This window comes from Mirounga angustirostris, unplaced genomic scaffold (genome assembly GCF_029215605.1).
Source record: "Mirounga angustirostris isolate CCGP_5_RB_7025 unplaced genomic scaffold, mMirAng1.0.hap1 SCAF_2, whole genome shotgun sequence".
NCBI classification, from domain to species: Eukaryota; Metazoa; Chordata; class Mammalia; order Carnivora; family Phocidae; genus Mirounga; species Mirounga angustirostris.
In genome coordinates this window covers 176,816,366-176,822,917 of record NW_026991710.1, presented here as the reverse complement: position 1 = coordinate 176,822,917, position 6,552 = coordinate 176,816,366, and the positions used below count along the sequence as shown (strand labels likewise).

Sequence of the window (6,552 nt, the reverse complement as noted above, 5' to 3'; positions counted from 1 at the left end):
ACTGTAGTTTCACAAAGAGATCCTTCAATGTCAAGTGGACAGTAGGTGCAATGGGAGTCCAAGCGGAGGAGAGTTCATCCAATTTTGGGGCTCTGGAAAGAAAAGAGGGCTCCTAAGCTGGGTCTTGGAGGATAAATGGGTGTTCATACAGCAGACAGAGAAGTTTCTGCAGACGACACAGCCTGGGCAAAGGCATGCAGGAGAGGGGCAGCAAAGAGCACACAGAGAACAAAGCAGCCAGAGTCTCTGAGCTGCCGGGGCAAGTCACTGATTGGAAAGGTGGAGTTAGAGATGGGAGCTTGGGCCGAGTCATAGACGCCTTGAACACTATGATTAGGAATTTAGCTTCTATTCTGGAGCTGACAGGCTACTGACGGGTTTCTGGCAACTGAGTGGGATAGCCAGGTTTATATTTTACAGTGACACGTCTGGCTGCATTTGCGGGACAGACGGGAGGGGATGTGAGGGACAGCAAGAATGCCACTTAGGATTGCCCTGCAGGCCTCTTGCTCACCAGCCAGCTGGAGCAAGTCCCCAGGTTGGACCATGGGCTTCGCAGACCCATCCACCAAGTCTTGCTTGTAAAAGGAGGCCCAGAGGAGGTTTCCGACTAAATGGGAATCCTATTCCAACTGAAAGGGATCAAGCACATCTGAGCTGAGGGCAGGGACTTAGGCTGGCGTCTAATGACTGAGAAGAGCAGCAGACAACTCTCCAAGGGGTCTCCCCTCTGGCAACAAGATCTAGATTCCCCCCACTCCCCAGCTTCCTGGCCTGGCTGCTATGTGGAGTTCCATCCGCTCTAACCATCCCTGTCCCGCTGTGTCCGGCCCGGTGGGGCAGTGATATTCTTGGAATGAGCAAGCTGGCCATCTAGCCAGTCATTGCACTGGCCGGCCAGTGCAGTAGGTGGGGCAAGCATCTCGGCACCTTCTAGAACTCCCAGCTGTAGCCCCAAAGCAGAGTATGAAGCTGTAGCCTGCTTTTGGACGATTGCAGATCCTTACTTACTCAGAACTGCATTCTCATAATTAACAGTGTGTCTGGGGCTTCTGGGGGTTGCAGTAACTTGATACGACCTCTCGCTAAGTCATTTGGCTGCGTTTCTGAAATATTGTTCTCAGTTCTGACTGACTTCAGTCTGGCTCTCCCAATTCATTATTCATGCCAGTGTCTCAGATTTTCACATCCTCACAGCCACCGGTGGCCCAGCAATATTGGCTGGAAAGAAGGGAGTGGGAAGAAGTGGGGGAAATGGGACATTACGGAGGAAGACCTGGCCAAGGGGCTTGGGGGAACACGGCAGTGGGGCCTATCTGTGGACGATGGGATGCGGGGATAGATAGGTTAAGAAGGAGTAAGAGGAGGAAAAAAGGCTCCGAGAGACAAGAGAACAGGGCAGAGAGAAGTGTGGCGCTGCCCTGGAAAAGGGAATTATGTGACATGATTGCAAGATCAAACTGCAGTGCTTGCTCTCGATTAAATTCGTTTATCTCAGCAGCACAGCACTGTGCGGCAAAACAGAAGTCAGAGCTGGGTAGGAACAGGCAAATGAGCTCGCCGTGCAGGCTTCTGAGAGAGGCAAGAGGGGGCTTTGCTGCTGGCCTGCAGTTTTCTTAGGAGCCATGATGATTCTCTTTAAAACAGATCCTCCGCTCCCCTCCATCAAACTCCTCACTCCTTAGATTGTGTATTCCAGTTAATTACATTGACAGTTTCAGCAGATCCTGTTGGAACTGTGGCCCTACTGACTTCTGCACATGGAAGGGTGGGCTGGGCAGGGTGCACCGCTGAGGAGACTCAGCTGACCAAGGAGGGGCCCTGAGGTCACAGCAGCAAGCCCAGCAGTCCTGCACCCTGGCTGCACCCGAGCCAGACTCACCTGGGAGCTTGGTGGGGGCGGCAGGGGGGGGAAATGCCCACATCCAGGTTCTACCCCCCGCCGAGGTTTAATTTAACTGGTGTGGGGTCAGATCCTTGCATCACTATTAGAAAAAGAAAATGAAGTGAGTTTACCGTGCCCCCAATGTGGAGACCCCAGATTTAGTCCAAACTTTTCATTTTACCCAGAAGAAAACTGAGGCTCCCAGAGATACTGTTGCATGCCCCTATTTTGACAGCTAAGAAAGGCAAGGGTCTCCTGATCCCCCAGGCCAGGGCTCACTCTGCTAAACTAGATGCCTCTCAGTATGAGTGCCTTCAGGCAGGACTTCTGACCCTTCCCATGAAGAGCGGACTGAGTGGTCACGCCCTAACGTGGCCATTTGGAACTTCACGCCCTCCAGGGAGGTTAACTCCAGCTTGCTGAACATTTTGCAATAGCCCGAAGAGAGGTCAGACGTGTAAATCCCCCCTACAGAGCACCACACACACTGAGTGTCCCCCAGCCCACCACACAACCATACACCCCGGTACACAGAGAGTCAGCATTGTTTCCCTTGTATCTGAGAGCAGGTGGCTTTGTTTCTGAAAGGTATTCGTGGCTGATGATAAAAAAATGCGGAGTGAAAAAAGTGAACCAAGAGAGCCGTACTGCTGATAGCCCATTCCAGAAGCATTCCCTTTGATCCTGGCTGGGGCAGGGCATTTCTTAGAAAGCTTCAGACTTCATACACATTTGACTGAACAAGGGGACCTGGGGATGGTAAAAGTGAACTCTAAAGTGGAGAAATCAGGCAAAGGGATGCACATCTTTCTTTATAGGAAAAACCCAGATTATTGACAGTGTGTGGAATCTCAAATGTAGAACACACTGTATAGCTTTCTCTTTTTAATGTCAAACTTCAAATGGCTTTTCCTTTTCCTTTAAAAATATTTTTTACAAAATAAATAGAATAGCTTTGCAGCCTAATAAGACTCAGGACAATTATCTTGTGATAAATTATAAATAAGAGATTAATTTGATTTCATACAAGGCTGCATTCCATTCTGGAAGCTCTTTCGGTCACCTTTGAGGGCAAAAGGAAAAGATAACAGATGAAATAGCTTAGCATGGAAACATTTGTTTCATTCATGTTTAAATCCAACTGAGCAAGGTGTGGAATAATGCTTTTCACAACAGTGATGTGGGGTAACCCCCCCCCCCCCAGAATGTTTCCAGGTACATCTTTTTTTTTTTTTTAAAGATTTTATTTATTTATTTGACAGAGAGAGACACAGCGAGAGAGGGAATACAAGCAGGGGGAGTGGGAGAGGGAGAAGCAGGCTTCCCACTGAGCAGGGAGCCCGATGTGGGGCTCGATCCCAGGACCCTGGGATCATGACCTGAGCCGAAGGCAGACGCTTAACGACTGAGCCACCCAGGCGCCCCTTTCCAGGTACATCTTAAACCTTAGACCATGGAAGATGAAAACAGCCTCTCATAACACACCTGTCAGGTGGCAGTGTTCACTCCTAGGAGAAATACCTCCCCCAAATGTTACAGCCGGAGGCTTAATTTACATACCATGAATTCATATTCATGTGCGCTCCATTTAGGCTTCATTATGTTTACAAATCTTCTAACAAATGAGAAGTCATTAATCAGAAGAACTATAGATGCAGAAACAGATGAAAAATAGAGGACACGATGCATGACAATAAATACCAGCCCACGTATGCGGCATTATGGAGTCTCAGATAATGACCAGCATCAAGTTAACCTATGGGTGAAATTGGCAACTATTTACCTTGAAAAGGCACACCGGAATTTACCTTGAAAATGGACACCGGAATTTAAATTGGTTAAAAACAGACATCCCATAGGTGCATTACTGAGATTTTTATGGCTTCAGTGGGCAATTTCAATACCTTCTCCCAAAGTTTTCCAGGCAGAAATCCTTCCAAAATTCTACAAGAAAGGAGAGCTCATGACTGTAGACTCTGCAGGCCCTTGGACTCTGTGCAGAAGATGACCTGTCACCTACAGGCCGAACAATAATGTTGTACAAAGGTGTGCCATCTTGTCACATCACTGTGCATTTTATCATTATAATCACTATTATTTATACATTTGAAAGTTTTTTAATTTTAAAAAGGTATTCTATACTCAAGAGGCTAGGGAACTATTGGCATAAAATTTGGAGCTTCGGTGACCCATTTATTTGTGTTTTAGTGTATTCCCAAAACTGTGTTCTGAGGAAAGTCTTGGTTCTCTTCTGTATGGATTTTTTTTTTTCTTGGTGGATGGGGCACCTATTCAGATACAGTTCCTTGTTGTCCCTTAATTTTCATAAGATCTTGCAAAGCCCTGTGGACCTTCATAAGCACGGTCAAGTTTCTGCATTTCAGTTTCTTACCCGCAAATCTAACCCTGCATGTTTTCTACCTGCTCTCATTAATTAGACCCTTCCCACATGAAACACCAAGCTGACAGGTAGGCGGATGTCCACGTCTGGCCAGTTACTCTACTTCATGATCCTTGACCTGGTGATTACTCCAGTGGTGGGGACATAACCTACATTGGCCCACTTTAGGCTTTGTGTATGGATTTTCTAAATTTGAAGTGGAGAATAGTTTTTCTCTTTCTTCTTGCCTTGCGGGCTCTGAAGTGCCTAGAAATGGTGCCTGGCATGTATAAAGTGCCTCTTCCTATTCTTGTTAACAGGATGTGCCTTCAGAGCTGCCGGTGACCATGGCCCCCTCCCATGAAGGAGCCTGAATAAAGGGGGAAAGCAAACAAAAGCTCAGATGAGAGGTGAAGAAAGAAGTCTGGTAGCATTCACGTGAAACTCTCCTTTCTATGGCCTGGGGTACTTCCCCTGTTCTTGGTTAATCTGAGTTGACATTCTGCCATTTGTAATGAGAAATTCCAACAATAAAAGTAACATGATGTTATTTGCAATATGCCTAGAAGTTAGGAATAGAAAAAGTAGAGAATAAGGTAGGAGTCTGAGTTAGTAGAGTGGATGCCGGGACCAAGACAGAAAAGCCTAGGAGACAGGTTTTAGACATGATAGTAACAAACTTAATTTTTGGCACATTGAGTTTGAGGATCTTGGGATCTTGGGATTTTTTCCACGTGGAACTGCCTTTTACGTGTTTGGAAACATGCACAGAAAGTGAAGGGGAGAGTTTAGAGAGGGGGATGCAGATGGGAGTCAAGAGAACAGAGCTGGAGCTACAGCCCATAGCACCCGTTGAGGTCAAGACTGAGACTGGGAGGAGGCAGGAGGCATGGAGGAGAAACAGGCAACAGGAGTGATTTGCCCAGGGAGAGAAGGACAAGGAGAGTCAGGATCTAGAACTTGAGAGATGTCAACATTAACAACACTCTCAAATGAGGCCAAGAGGCTGGGCTGGATGAGAGCCTAGAAGAGGCATCGCATTTTCCCAGTTGTTTGTTGGGACACCTGGAGAAAATTTCAGTGTAGTCTGAGCCAATCCCAGGCCGCACGGGGTTGACATGGACAGGAGCAATGGGTGAGAAAGGTGAGGGCGGGAGGAGGGTGGGGGTTAATGAAAAGCAGGAAAGGTGTGGTAATTCCATAGTTTCAGTGGAATCAGATCCCCTCTCTTTTTTTAATCTTCTTAAGAGTAATTGTGATATAAGCATATTTGCATGTTGAAGAGAAGGCAAAGGGCAGAAAAAAATATATGAGATGGATAATGATTGAGGAAAGAAGCTAAAGAAGTGATAGAGGATAAAGGAGGAGCCTCAGAGAGGAGAAAATATGTTTCCTTACATAAGGCCACAGGGTGAGGGAAAATGACCCTGATGAGACTGGGAAAGTTTAATGTAGGAAAGTGAACACTAGCTGCAAGTCCACCAAATGCTGTTGATCTCAGCAAGACAGAGGACAAAGGCCTGCACTACATGATGGATGTGTGAAAGAGTGTCAGTGTGGACAGAATTTGGAATCATTCTGAGAAATTAATTGGATTTATTATAATAATTCTGGAACAGCACTGAGATTAGAAAGAACGAATTGGCAGTGGATTCAGTCCATTGCTATGAGCAGCCCGAGATAAAGGGTGGCAAAAACCAAAGCCGTGTGTGTCCACTCTAGTGGAAAATCAAGGAACGAGGAAGGACATCAAGGATGCCAGTGAGTCTTATTGAACTAAGGGGACACATTTGTCTCATGTATTAGCTTGATATCAGGGGCTTGTCTTACTGGGAAGACAGTGTAACACAGTATCTGGCACTTTAGGGATAAGCAGTAAAGATTTATCTCATTGAATGCAGGATCTAGTTACAATGTAGCTGTAAAGTGCTGCCTTGTCTTTGCCCCCTGCTCAAAATAAAGCTGTTACCTTTCTAGCCCTGTCCGCCATGGTGCTTAGCAGCCAGGGATGCATGGTCTCAGACATGTTTACCAAGTAAAACACTGACTTGAGGGGCGCCTGGGCGGCTCAGTCATTAAGCGTCTGCCTTCGGCTCAGGTCATGATCCCAGGGTCCTGGGATTGAGCCCCACATCGGGCTCCCTGCTCAGCGGGGAGTCTACTTCTCCCTCTCCCACTCCCCCTGCTTGTATTCCCTCTCTCGCTGTGTCTCTCTCTGTCAAATAAATAAATAAAATCTTTAAAAAAAAAAAAAAGATTTATCTCATTGAATAAAAAGGCACTCTTT

General features: G+C 46.6%; 1 non-coding gene across 1 annotated transcript; it reads left to right on the top strand.

Annotated features, from left to right (window-relative positions):
• Positions 1 to 6,160: 6,160 nt before the first annotated feature.
• LOC123849158 (small nucleolar RNA SNORA63) lies at positions 6,161 to 6,291 on the top strand. Its single transcript, XR_006791984.1, has one exon. It is a non-coding gene; the product is annotated as a small nucleolar RNA SNORA63 (small nucleolar RNA).
• The last annotated feature ends 261 nt before the right edge of the window (positions 6,292 to 6,552 follow it).